A 15,140-nucleotide genomic window follows, 5' to 3' on the forward strand; every position below is an offset into this window, starting at 1 on the left:
TGGGCTGCATGAGTCCTTTCAGGCCATGTTTTTTGAACTTACGGTTACCAGCGGGGAGTGATGTGGGGAAGGGATAGTTAGGGGGTTGAGACTGACAGGTACCACGCTGCTATATTTAAAATGCATAACCAACAAGGACCTACTGCACAGCCCAGGGAACTCTGCTCAATGCCATGTGACAGCTTGGAATGGGGTGGGGGCAGTTTGGGGGAGAATGGATACATGTATATGTATGGCTGAGTCCCTTTGCTGTCCACTAGATACTATTACAACATTGTTAATCAGCTATATTCCAATATAAAAAACAATTATTTTCTTAAAAAAAAAAAGTCTGTTCTTGCCCTCTTATATGTGACCGCAAAGATCTGGTACCTCTAAAACTACTTTGTGCACAGAATGACCACTTGAGTATTAGCAACTCTTACTGAAATGCCCAACTGGAAACGGTGCTAGTTGCGACCTAAAGCATCATGTTACACTACAGTCTGGTTAGAATAGTGGAATCAAGCCTGTTGCAGCAAGAAGTCCTTGGGACATATTTACTACCATCCACATTTTCCATTCTCGTGATAACTAGATTCATGGCCCTTTGAATTTGAAAATACTCCTTCCAGCCCTAGAAATTCAATTCCCTCTTTAGAGGCAACTGCTGAGGGTCTTCAGTTTAGTAACTGAAGGGCGTTGAGATCAAGCTAATTAGGTGATGCATGAAGACAACCAGAAGGATCTGTTTTGAATTTGTGACCCTGCCATTTCTGGAGGAAAAACTTGAACTTGATACAACTTCTGTCTCCAGTTTTTTGTGCCATTCATTTTGATGCCTACCATTTACAATAACTAGTGGGGTTTTTAGAATTCTCATTTCAAAGAGAGCCATCTTCCAATTTATTGGTCTTCCCCATGACACATACACCAAGGTACTTATGTGTCCTGCTCAGGCTGGGGTCCGAGCTGCGTGCTGCTTTAGGGAAGTGTGGCAGAGGTAATGTGTTTCCATTTGCTTCATTGCCACACAGAATAGTTTCTTTGAGGAAAGGAAAAATTGGGGGCTTTTCTGAAAAAATGTAGGTGGTACTGCTGTCCCTGTGTGGAAATGGATGCAGTGAGAGGCTGGGGAGGGTGCTCAGGAGAATTTGGGATCGAGCCTTAGGAATGACCCATCCCCTTGAACTTCACACAACCTGAAACAATTTATGTAATATTTTAAGAGAGCCCTGGCTCTTTCTCTTTTGAAATGCTGCTGTTCCTGCCACTGTGATCCATTTCCCTCCATAACCAATGTTAAAGAGTCCATTTCTCAAACCAGGGTTTTCTGGAATTCTAAACGTCAAAAATGCCCCCTTCCTCCTGGCTCCTGGGAGCTGAAATCCAACCAGTTCTTAGAGATTGCCACCTGGTTGGAAAGCTGGCACAGTCAGCACATTTCATGGTGAAAGAACACAGGCTTTTGTTGATTCACACTTGAAAAATTCATACCAGTATCTACAACCAACACAATGCTTGTTCTGAAAGTTAAACACTAGGAAAGCTATGAGGCCTTCCCAGGCCGTTTCTTATCAAGTCCATCTTAGTCTCACTTGCTGATAGTGGGCATACAGATGCACAGGGTATTAACAGCACCACTGAAAGCAGCCCTGCTACTAAGCAGACACTGCACCTGCCTTCCTCACTCAGCTCATAACAATAGGTAAGAGCACCGCTGTCAGTGACAGCATTTCCTCACACAAGGAACAACCATCGTAAGCATTTATCTTTGTCATTTACTTGTTATGCATTTCAATCCCTCCATTAGTTCCTTCTGTCAGAGTAAAGATCTCTTTGCATTTTTGCCCCAGATCTAAGGCTTGATCTCTGAATCCACAGATTCTTTCTAACTGTACCCTTCCTTACTGGGGACACTGGTCAGATGACTCCTAAAACTGGCTAGGACTGACTACTGTTGGTACGAAAAGACTGCGAGGACTTCCCTGGTGGAACCGTAGTCGGGAGTCCGCCTGCCAACACAGGGGTCACGGATTCGATCCCTGGTCGGGGAAGATCCCACGTGCCGCAGGGCAACTAAGTCCATGTGCCGCAACCACTGGAGCCCGCACTCTAGATAGAGCCCATGCTCTGCAACAAGAGAAGCCACTGCAATCCCCGCAGCTCGAGAGCAGCCTCTGCTCACAGGAACTAGAGAAAGCCCACGGGCAGCAACGAAGATCCAGCGCAGTCAAAATAAGTTAAGTAGAAGAACTGTACAAAAAAGGTCTTAATGACCCAGATAACCATGATGGTGTGATCACTCACCTAGAGCCAGACATCCTGGAATGTAAAGTCTGGTGGGCTGTAAGAAGCATTACCACAAACAAAGTTAGGGGAGGTGATAGAATTCCAGCTGAGCTATTTCAAATCCTAGAAGACGATGCTGTGAAAGTGTTGCACTCAATATGCCAGCAAATTTGGAAAACTCAGCAATGGCCACAGGACTGGAAAAGGTCAGTTTTCATTCTAATCCCAAAGAAAGGCAATGCCAAAAAATATTCAAACTACCACACAACTGCACTCATTTCACATGCTAGCAAGGTAACACTCAAAATCCTTCAAGCTAGGCTTCGACAGTATGTGAACCAAGAACTTCCAGATGTACAAGCTGGATTTAGAAGAGGCAGAGGAACCAGAGATCAAATTGCCAACATTTGCTAGATCATAGAAAAAGCAAGGGAATTCCAGAAAAAATCTACTTTTGTTTCATTGACCAGGCTAAAGCCTTTGACTGTATGGATCACAACAACCTGGAAACTTCTTCAAGAGATGGAATACTAGACTACCTTATCTGCCTCCTGAGAAACCTGTATGCGGGTCAAGGAGCAACAGTTAGAACTGCACATGAAACAGCAGACTGGTTCCAAACTGGGAAAGGAGTACATCAAGGCTGTATATTGTCACCCTGCCTATTTAACTTATGTGCAGAGTACATCACGAGAAACGCTGGGCTGGATGAAGCTCAAGTTGGAATCAAGATTGCTGGGAGAAATACCAATAACCTCAAATATTCAGATAACATCACCCTAATGGCAAAAAGTAAAGAGGAACTAAAGAGGCTCTTAAAGGAGGTGAAAGAGAAGAGTGAAAAAGCTGACTTAAAACTCAACATTCAAAAAATGAAGATCATGACCATCCAGTCCCATCTCTTCAGGGTAAACAGATGGGGAAACAATGGAAATAGTAACAGACTTCTTTTTCCTGGGCTCCAAAAATCACTGCAGACAGCAAACACAGCCATGAAATTAAAAGATGCTTGCTCTATGACAAATCTAGAGAGCATACTAAAAAGCAGAGATATCACTTTTCCAACAAAGGTCCATATCCAAACCTATGGTTTTTCCAGTAGTCACATACCAATATGAGATTTGGACCATAAAGAAGGCCGAGTGCTGAAGAACTGATGCTTTCAAGCTGTGGTGCTGGAGAAGACTCTTCAAAGTCCCTTGGACTGCAAGGAGATCAAACCAATCAATCTTAAAAGAAATTAAACCTGAATATTCATTGGAAGGACTGATGCTGAAGCTGAAGCTCCAGTTAATTTGGCTACCTGATGCAAAGAGCCAACTCACTGGAAAAAGACCCTGAAGCTGGGAAAGACTGAGGGCAGGAGGAGAAGCGGCAACAGAGGTTGAGATGGTTGGATGGCATCATCCACTCAGTGGACATGAGTTTGAGCAAGCTCCAGGAGCTAGTGATAGACAGGGAAAACTGGTATGTCGCGGTCCATAGGGTCGCAGAGTCAGACATGACTGAGTGAACACAAACAAATTAAAAAAAGACTGGAAGTCTGTCAAATCTCGTCCTTGCTCAGGACCTTGGTGGCTGTCATGTTCCCCAGCCCCCTGCCCCCACCATCTAGGTGAGCTCAGAGTGAGACGCTTTTTTTTTTTTTTAAAGGAACACTTCTTACCCCTGGTGGAGTATGAGAATCACCTTGGCAGTTAAAAACAAGACATCAACAGCAGCAGCAATAGAAACAACACAACCCTGACTAGGTGACATCCTGGACCGGTTTAGTCAGAATCTTGGAGACTGAGACCATGACTGTTGAAAACCACTGTTCTACGGTTATAAACACAGTGCACAGGTCTCAATGTCTTTTCAAATGCTGGGCTATCTACTGAGATGAGCAGGCAGAGTAAATCTGCAAAACCTCAGCATGGCATAGTAAAGTGGTGGTTTGCCACCAGAGGTGATTTGGCTGCAGACATGGAGCCATGTCTGAGGCTATCTCTGGTTGTCACAGAGGGGCAGGAGGTGCTACCAGCACCTAGAGGGTAGAGAACAAAGATGCTACACAGGCTCCAATGCACACGACGGCCTCCTGCAAGGAAGACTTTTCTAGCCCAAACTACCCATAGTCCTGATGTTGAGAAAGCCTGCCCTAAAGAAAGCTAACTCTCTCCTTTTGCCAGGACCCTGTATATAAGACCTACTGAACTGAAATTCAAAGTTCCCTAAAGGTCAAGGGAGACTTACTTCATCCATTTCTAAGGCGATTATTAAGGTATGCTGCTGATTCCTTTACATCATGTTCATATTCTGCTTTGGGGCTTCCCCGGTGTCTCAACGGTAAAGAATCCTCCTACAACGCAGGAGACACAGGTTTGATCCCTGGGTCAGGAAGATCCCCTGGAGGAGGGCGTGGCAACCCACTCCAGTATTCTTGACTGGAAAATTCCATGGACAGAGGAGCTTGGCGGGCTACAGTCCTCGGGGCCTCGAAGAGTCAGATATGACTTAGCTTGAATGCATATTCTGTTTTACTCCGAGAGAAGGTATTTTTAGAGAAGGTGGGCACAATCTAGATTTCTTTGAATCTATTCTTCAGTTGATTCGTGAGAAATCTGTTTCTTCTCTGAACACCATTACAAAGACAGGAGTAAAGAGAAGGCAGCCTTTACTAATAAAAAGGACAAACATAAGTCGCTCCACGTCTTCCTGCCTTGAACGCAGACATCTGTCTAGCACGTGGGCAGCCACTTAATGCTGAAATCTGATGGCGAGGCTGAGTGAGTGACAACCGTCAGCACTGGTACTTTCAAGTCACTGAACCCGCACGAGCAACTGCCGGCAACTAACCTGTGTGCCATGCGAGAAAGAGAAACCCCTTGTAGCTGAAGTTAATAAAAGTTTTCAATCACATGGAGCTATGAACATCCTTGACTGTGACACGGTGTGTCTGGTAAGAAAGCAGAGAAACATCTTAAAACGAACTCACCTAAATGGAAATTTTTACAACTGAGTTGAAAAATAATCACCATTTTTGTCTTTTGCAATATAAACATTTACTATCTGCATCTGCGTGATCCTTTCCCCAGGTGCATGAGGCAAGGAAGATGGAAAATGAGGTTGCTCTGGTTTTTCACTTGTGTTTGGGAACAAATATAGAAAAATGATTCTCCATAGAGAAGAAAAAGCCAGGATTCAAATTTCCAGGGCCGACATTTCTCTGTGCCCAGGGCCCCAAGCCCTGAAGCTGGACTCCCCACTCAGGTTTCATAAGCCCAGATGTCTGATTTTGAAAAGTTGCTTTGTGTTGGAACAGTGAAGCTGTGTGTGATAGTACGTTAATGTGTCTAAATGGTTCTATGTGTCTTCATTTAGAACATAAGAGTTTACCAAAAAAGAAATATATTAATGAAAGAAAACATCTTAAGGAGTTGTGGCTTAGCATAAGACAGCTGGGCTAAGCATTAAAAATGTTCCCATTCTTCTACATTATTATGCTTCCAGACTGTGCTTATATATTTGTCATTATATATAAAAGAACACTTAGCATTGGAGTAGAACGGACTTGAAATTGAATCCTGGTTCCACCGTCTGTTGTGGTAGAGGTATCTGCAGCTAGCTCACTGATTACTTATTCAGATTATAACTTTGGGCAAGTCATTTAGTTTATCTGAATCTCAGTGTTCTCCCCTGGAAAGGAAATGATTAATACCTGTCATCCAGGTTGTGGGAAGAAGTGAAAAAATACAACTGATCTACAGTATTAGCTCTTACAATTATCAGCCAGCACGTGACAGATCAACAGCCTCCCTCCCTGCCCAACCCTCTGCAGGAACTTCCCCCAGAGTCCCTCTGATGACCTGAACCACTGAGATGTTCAGTTCATGCCCTGCAACATTCCTGAGCAACTGCTTAAGCCATTTGGACCAAGTTCAATTTAATAAACAGACAGATTCCTCTGAGTGAAGATGATCTGTGTTGCCCTCTCTCCAGGGCTCTTCTGGTTGGCAAGACTGAAAGTCAGAGGTGGACCGGGGGTCAGAAGTATTCCTGTTTGGAAGTCAGAGCCACAGATCCATTCGAGTAGGAGTCCAAGCATCCCCTGAAGAGGCCCTTCTTGCAGGGACACAGAGAGGAAAAGCAGATGCTGATTCATCCTCTCCCCGCACTGCTCCCTCTCCTGCCCCTCTGTAGATCAAAGATTTACACAGTCTCCCTCTCTTAGTTTACTGATCTTGAATAAAGGAATTCTAGACAAGTTCTTTATTCAATACAACTTGTCCAAGAGGTATGCAGTATGTCATAAAAGGGTGTCTGCCAGATCGTTTCACTGATTTTTAAACCAAGCTGATTTCTTATTCTGACAACCATAGAATAAGAGTTTCCAAAGCTTGAAACCTAACCTAGTGAATATGAAATGCAAGAGTCAGGTAAATTACAAAGACAGATGATAGATTTCAGTGAGTGGGAAAACTGAGGCTTGGGGATTTCCTTAAGTCCAGAACTTACCCTGAATGAGCTAAGGTTCTCCTGAGATCATGTGACTTGAGTCAGACCTCAATTATAACTTAGGATCTGCTATTAAATGTCATGGCACCCTGGAGGTCACACTGCATTTCTAAGTCTTTGCTACCCCATCTGTCATATTAGTTTATTTGGATTCAGATATCACCAATTTAGACACTACCAGATCTAAATATTGTAAGCCTTTGATTAAAAGCTGTAGCTTTGCCAGATGCAAATTATTATATATAAAATGGATAAACAAGGTATGACAGTATAGCACAGGGATCTATTATATCCAATACTCTATGATAAATCATAATAGAAAAGAACATTTTAAAAAGAATGGCTAGGACTTCCCTGACAGTCCAATGGTTAAAACTCTGTACTTCCACTGCAGGGAGCACGAGTTCAATCCCTGGTCAGGGAACTAAGATCCCACATGCTGCAGTGTGGCAAAAAACCCCAAAATGTATGTATGTATATGTGTGTGTGTGTGTGTGTGTGTGTGTGTGTGTGTAACTGAGTTATTTGCTGCACAGGAGAAATTAACATAACATTGTAAATAGACTATATTGCAATTAAAAAAATTTTAATGGTATCTTTGTAAAGTTGCATGAATGATGATAATTGAATAGTTATAAAACATTCCCTGATCTCCATCATGCCATGTATGGAATCAAGCTCTATGTTCCAGGGCTGGAATACTGCCATTTCAGTATTATACAGACTTTTCCTTTCAATACACACATGACCGGATAAAAGTCAAACTTGCAGTAAAACGCTCTTCTGAATATGGGGGAGTGAGAAACGTCTTCATCACAGATTTATTTGCAAGCAGCTAACATATATTATTGATCGTTGGAGTTTATAAAAATTGGAGCCTGCTAGGCTATTTCACTAGGCCCCTTAATTTCGAGTTGAGAAAATCCAGAGGTATAGATATCCTGGTACCGTATGAAGAGCGCAAGTGACTGCACCGTTGGATTGCACAGGCCTGCAGCGCCACCTGTTGGCTGCTCTGTGAATCACTACGGCGTCCTAAACAGCTGAGAAACACAAGGGAGAGTTGCTCACTAGGGTCCGCTGCTCTGCGACCCCATGGACTGTAGCCCACCGGGCTCCTCTGTCCATGGAATTGTCCAGGCAAGAATACCGGAGCGGGTAGCTATTCCCTTCTCTAGGGGATATTCCTGACCCGGGAATCGAACCTGCATCTCCTGCATTGCAGGTGGGTGGACTTTTATCATCTGAGCCACCAGGTAAGCCCCAGAGAAATAAGAGTTGATCTCCAAAATATGCACAAAATAAGGGGGCAGGTTAAGTGAAGGCTAAATACTAGTTAAACTCTTAGTTTCAAAGAAGATGCATGTCCTTGGAATATGAGTGGTGTGTGTTAACTCTAGATGGCCATGTGGTAACCACTGATTTGCATTCACTATTTTTGATGAAGCACTAAGGAGAAAAATGAAGACGTGGAATGATAAGGTTTCAGAACTGTATAAGCCTTTAAATAATAGCATAATCTATTCATTATGGACATGAGAAAACCAAGGTTCTAGGACATTATATATTTCAGAGTTTCAGAGCTCAGCAGTGTGGGTACCAGGACCAGAATGCACTTCTTCAGATGTTTAGTTCTTTCTTCATGACTTTAAGAAATTTCATTTTCATAACCCAAGTCCACTTTCAACTAATACTATGTTACTTCATTTAACACTATGTTACTACTTTGTAATAACAAAAGAATCCTAATTTCTTCCTCCAGTCTCATCATTGCTGTCATTTATAGCACTTATACATAAACATACATACATTGTAGACAAATTATTATTTTAAATCAACTGGAAAAATGGAAAAGTTATAATATTACCTTTAAAGGTAAAGGTAAAATTACCTTTTACAACAACACAAGAGAAGACTCTACACATGGACATCACCAGATAGTCAATACCAAAATCAAACTGATTATATTCTTTGCAGCCAAAGATGGAGAAGCTCTATACAGTCAGCAAAAACAAGACCAGGAGCTGACTGTGGCTCAGATCATGAACTCCTTATTGCCAAATTCAGACTTAAATTGAAGAAAATAGGGGAAACCACTAGACCATTCAGGTATGACCTAAATCAAATCCCTTATAATTATACAGAGAAAGTGACAAATAGATTCAAGGGATTAGATCTGACAGACAGAGTGCCTGATGAACTATGGATGGAGGTTCGTGACCCTATACAGGAGGCAGAGATCACGACCATCCACATGGAAAAGAAATGCAGAAAAGCAAAATGGCTGTCTGAGAAGGCCTTACAAATAGTGTGAAAAGACAAGTGGCGAAAAGCAAAGGAGAAAAGAAAGGATATACCCACTTGAAAGCAGAGTTCCAAAGAATAGCAAGGAGAGATAAGAAAGCCTTCCTCAGTGATCAGTGCAAAGAAATAGAGGAAAACATACAATGGGAAAGACTAGAGTTCTCTTCAAGAAAATCAGAGATACCAAGGAAATATTTCATGCAAAAATGGTCTCAATAAAGGACAGAAATGGTATGGACCTAACAGAAGCAGAAGATATTAAGAAGAGGTGGCAAGAATACACGGAAGACCTGTACAAAGAAGATCTTCATGACCCAGATAATCACGATGGTGTGATCACTCACCTAGAGTCAGACATCCTGGAATGCGAAGTCAAGTGCACCTTAGGAAGCACCACTACAAACAAAGCTAGTGGAGGTGGTGGAATTCCAGTTGAGTTATTTCAAATCCTGAAAGATGATGCTGTGAAGGTGTGGCACTCAATATGCCAGCAAATTTGGAAAACTCAGCCGTGGCCACAGGACTGGAAAAGGTTGGTTTTCATTCCAATCCCAAAGAAAGGCAAAGCCAAAGAATGCTCAAACTACCGCACATTTGCACGCATCTCACACACTAGTAAAGTAATGCTCAAAATTCTCCCAGCCAGGCTTCAACAGTACATGAACTGTGAACTTCCAGATGTTCAAGTTGGTTTTAGAAAAGGCAGAGGAACCAGAGATCAAATTGCCTACATCCATTGCATCACTGAAAAAGCAAGAGAGTTCCAGAAAAAACATCTACTCCTTCTTTATTGACTATGCCAAAGGCTTTGACTGTGCGGATCACAATAAACTGTGGAAAATCCTTCAAGAGATGGGAATACCAGACCACCTGACCTGCCTCCCAAGAAATCTGCATGCAGGTCAGGAAGCTACAGTTAGAACTGGACATGGAACAACAGACTGATTCCAAATAGGGAAAGAAGTATGTCAAGGCTGTATATTGTCACCCTGCTTATTTAATTTATATGCAGAGTACATCATGAGAAACACTGGGTTGGATGAAGCACAGCTGGGATCAAGATTGTTGGGAGAAATATCAATAACCTCAGATATGCAGATGACACCATACTTAAGGCATAAAGCAAAGAACTAAAGAGCCTCTTGATGAAAGTGAGAGACAAGAGTGAAAAAGTTGGCTTAAAGCTCAACATTCAGAAAACTAAGATCATGGCATCTGGTCCCATCACTTCATGGCAAATAGGTGGGGAAACAGTGGAAACAGTGGCTGACTTTATTTTTTGGGGCTCCAAAATCACTGCAGATGGTGACTGCAGCCATGAAATTAAAAGACGCTTGCTCCTTGGAAGGAAAGTTATGGCCAACCTAGAGAGCATATTAAAAAGCAGAGACATTACTTTGTCAACAAAAGTCCATCTAGTCAAGGCTATGGTTTTTCCAGTAGTCATGTATGGATGTGAGAGTTGGATGGTGAAGAAAGCTGAGCACTGAAGAATTGATGTTTTTGAACTGTGGTGTTAGAGAAGACTCTTGAGAGTCCCTTGGACTGCAAGGAGATCCAACCAGTCCATCCTAAAGGAGATCAGTCCTGAATAGTCATTGGAAAGACTGATGTTGAAGCTGAAACTCCAATACTTTGGCCACCTGATGTGAAGAGCTGACTCATTTGAAAAGACCCTGATGCTGGGAAAGATTGAAGGCTGGATCAGAAGGGGATGACAGAGGATGAGATGGTTGGATGGCATCACCGACTCAATGGACATGAGTTTGAGTAAACTCCAGGAGTTGGTGAAGGACAGGGAGGCCTGGAGTGCTGCAGTCCATGAGGTCACAAAGAGTCAGACACGACTGAGTGACTGAACTGAACTGACCTGACCTTTAAAAAAAGAAAATTCATTTTCAGAAATCTTTATGGACTCTATTTTTAATAGTATTCTATTGGGAACCAGAGGCATCTCACAATAACACTTAGTTAAATTCACACCATTCAGGAAGCATCTCAACAATAACCTATTTCTAGCTGCCAGTCAACAGCATTCACTATGTGTTATGATGCTTAAAGAGTGAAAACTTGCCAAAGGACAACATCGTTCCTTCTCCGCCTTCACCTCAGCAATCCATTCATCTTTTTCCCCCACTGAGTTTATGGTACCCCATAAAGGACTGTAACTCCCTTGAAACATCCGTGACTTCCAGGTTGTGATTCCCTGCGATGCTAATGGCTCACTGGAGACAACAAGTCCAGTGAACAGCAGCACTCCTAAGGCAACTGCATCTCCAGACTCATCCAAAAGGAATGGAAACCCAACTGAGAAATGGGTCATCAAAGCACAGACAGGGTGCGTCAGAGAAGAACGTTGGTGAATGCCACCCTTGGTGATCGAAGACCAGTAAGGTCTCATAAGCACCATTCGGGACACAATTCAGGAAATAGCTACCAGGATCCATAGTTTTTAGAACTATGCAGTCTTCCAAATGTAAAGAAACTTACCTTTTTTTATTCAAAAAATAATTAGCAATTAATTAATTTGGGCTTCCCTGGTGGTTCAGATGGTAAAGAGCCTGCCTACAATACAGAAATCCCAGGTTTGATCCCAGGGTTGGGAGGATCCCCTGGAGAAGGGAATGGCTACCCACTCCAACATTGTTAGCTACAGAACTCCATGGACAGGGGAGCCAGGCAGGCTACAGTCCATGGGGTTGCAAAGAGTCGGACACAACCCAGTGACTAACACTAACAGGACTTTCCTTAAAGAGAAATAATACTCAGGTTCCCTTCCTGAGAGCACCAGCAGGGAAGAGACCCTAGGAGGTGAGGTCTTGCTTCCTGGTCAGTTTTGAGGGAAGAGTGTGATAAGGAGGGAAGCTTTAGGGAGGAGAGGAAAGCAGATCACATCAAATCAGATGAATGCTGCCTTAGAGCCTGCAAATCGGCCTCAAGGACTTGATATAGTGGAGATGTGTGTGGATCCTCAAGCTAATTCCCCAAATTCAGTCCACTGCCCAAATCAGAAGGCTGAGGTTGTCCATTATCTTCCCTCCCTTTCGACCTTTATCATCTGCATCACTTCCGAAATACATGAGTCCGCCCGCCCCCTCCATTCGCACCCCTCTGTGGCATGTTTGACCTACTGCCCTGCAACTCTCTCCAAACTGACCCCCTTCCTTTCAATTCCATCTTCCACGCTGCCACCACCTGATCCTTCTGAAATGCAAGCAATCTTGTCCTGTCCTTGCTTGAAGCCACTGGGCAAGGACAAAATTCAAGCTTCTTGGTGCCGCATCTAAGACTTGCCAATTTGGCTCAGACTTCCTGTTCAACCTTACTTCCTTGCTCAACACTTCCAATTCTCCCTACAAATTCAGCTCCCTGTTTCCACACACTCGTCTGACTACAGCATGTCTGTCTGTCTGGACGGTCTAGTCCCCCAGTCTGTCGTCCTTTGCTACCACCACTGCGCAAACTCATGCATCCTCAGGGTCCACCTTCTACGGTCACTGTCAGTCAGGGAGGAGCCTTCTCTAAAGCGGCGCAGGCAGAGTGGTCTGTGTCCTTGTACCGTGTTTCCTTACTGCTTACATGTTAAAGACACAAGCCCAGTAGCATGTTTGTCTTTCAAACGCAGACCATGAGTTTCCTCATAGAAAGATCCTGACAGATCTTTTTAGCAGTTCAAATTCTTCTCAGGTACAGTTCCACAAATGTTCACTGAAGGTTAACCATGCATCTTTCACTGCGCTAAGCACCATAGATGGCATCTGTTGTGATTTCACCCAAGGTCTGTCTCCTTTGCATCCTAAGTATGCAAAGAGCTAGAGAGCAGAGAAGAATCGTGCGTGCTCTACACTGGCTGATCTCCACTGCAATGTGGTGATTCTCTGGTACACCAAAATCAGTGGTGAGACATATTGCATGTAATATGTGTAATCTTAGCTCTTCCCAGTATGCTGGTATCTGGATAAAACAGATGAGATCATCTGCATCACCATCTTGGTTGTGATGTGTACTAGGCATTGGTAACCTGTGTACTGTACCCCAGGATATGACATGCCATATTTGTGCTACAAGTAAACACTGGTTGGAAGGATGTATGAGTAGATGAGTTAATGGATAGATAAGCTGTTGGGTTGATGTGCACATGGATAAATCTGAGCTCCTGATCTTCCTCGATGAGTGTCCACTGAGGTTGGGAATTAACACTGTGGCCTTTCTTGTGGTTGCCCAGTGGAGAGGGTTTGGGAGAGGGATGGAGTGGGAGTATCTATGTGTGTAACTGAGTCACTTTGTTGTACAGAAGAAATGAACACACCATGGTAAATCAACTATATTTCAATTAAAACAAAACAAACACCTGTTGACTTCAAGGTGATACTGTCTGCTGACACTTAGAACTAGCTCTGTTTTTCTGGGCTGTCCCCTGCCGTGTGTAGGCATAAACTACAGGGACTTCCCTGGTGTCCCAGTGGTTAAGTTCACCATCCAATGCATGAGACTTGGGCTGGATCCCTGGTTGGGGAGCTCAGATCCCACATGCCTTGTAGCCGACAAAGCAGAAGGGTATGAGAAGCCCGTATTCCCTATCATGCGTGGCCACTATAGATAAGTGGGCTCTGTCCTGTGGCCAACACAGGGTTCTGTTTGTGGCTCTCAGACCATCTTACAAGAAATTACCTCTGGGGCCACAGGCAACTGACTGAGTGGTGGTGGCTTTGTTGAAATGCCCAAACTTCTAAATTCCCTGCCAGTTACCCTCAACCTAGGTACAGAATTCATAATTCATGAGATATTGGGTAAAATACTGAAAAGAGTTTTAACTCTTATTTCACCTACCGAAACTTGAATGCAAGACCTAAATTGATCAAACTGTTTTTAAGTAACTCAACTACTTCCAAGAACAAGTTCTAGAGTATTTATAGGAGTACAAAAATATCCAACATCTAAAAAGGTAAAATCCACAGTGTCTGTGTCCAGTATAAACATGCCACATATATAAAGAAACAGAATACTACAACATAATCAGAAAAATAAATCAATTAAAATGAGACAGATGATAGTTAATCAACAAGAACATTAAAGTAATCATTATAACTATATTTCATATGTTCAAGAACTAGAGGAAAGATTTAACATGTTAAGTAGAGATATAAGAATACATATTTTTAAAAGACCTAAATCAAACTTCAAAGGATGAAAATAGATTAATGGCAGATTGGAAATCAGAAAATATTAGTGAACACAAGAATCTAGAATTAGAAACTATCCACAATGAAACTCTAAGGAAAAATACTGGAAAAAAAAAGAATGAAAAGAGTATTCGTGAGCTGTAGGAAAACCTTCGTGGTTTATCATACATGTAATTGGTATTCACAATGGGAGGGAGGACAGAAAAAATAGTTGAAGACACAGAGGTTGAAAACTTTCTAAATTTGATAAAAATTACAAATCCACAGACCCAAGAAGCTCAATGATTTGGAAGGACAAGAAAACTGAACAAAACTTCAGCAAGGCATATCATGATTTATTTGCTTACAACCAGTGCTAGAGAGAAAACTCTTGAAAGTTGATGTAGGATAAAGAAACACCATATACAGAGGAAAAAAATAAAGGATAAAGATGACAGAAAATTTCTTGTTGAAGACAATGCAAGATAGAAGACACTGTTTTAGTAACATTTTTAAAGTACTGAAAGGAAAAAATGTCAACTTTGAAATCTTTACCCACCAAAAATACATTTCAAAAACAAAAGTGAAATAAGAACTTTTTCAAATACATCAAAGCTGAAAGACTTTGTTTCTCTCAGACCTAAATTATAAAAAATGTTAAGGAAGTCCTTCAAGCAGAAGAAAAATTATATCAGACAGAAATCAAGATCTGTAGAAAAGAGTACACAGCACCATACTTGTCAACTATGTGGGTAAATACAAATAATTTTTTGTTGTTATTTAATTCTCTGTAAAAGATAATTAACTGTTCAAAGCAAAATGATAATCTATTGTAGGGTTTATATTATTTGTAGAAGTAAAATGTCTGACAACAACAGCACAAAATCCAGGAGAGGAGAAATAGCT

This window comes from Odocoileus virginianus, chromosome 26 (assembly GCF_023699985.2).
Source record: "Odocoileus virginianus isolate 20LAN1187 ecotype Illinois chromosome 26, Ovbor_1.2, whole genome shotgun sequence".
NCBI classification, from domain to species: domain Eukaryota; kingdom Metazoa; phylum Chordata; class Mammalia; order Artiodactyla; family Cervidae; genus Odocoileus; species Odocoileus virginianus.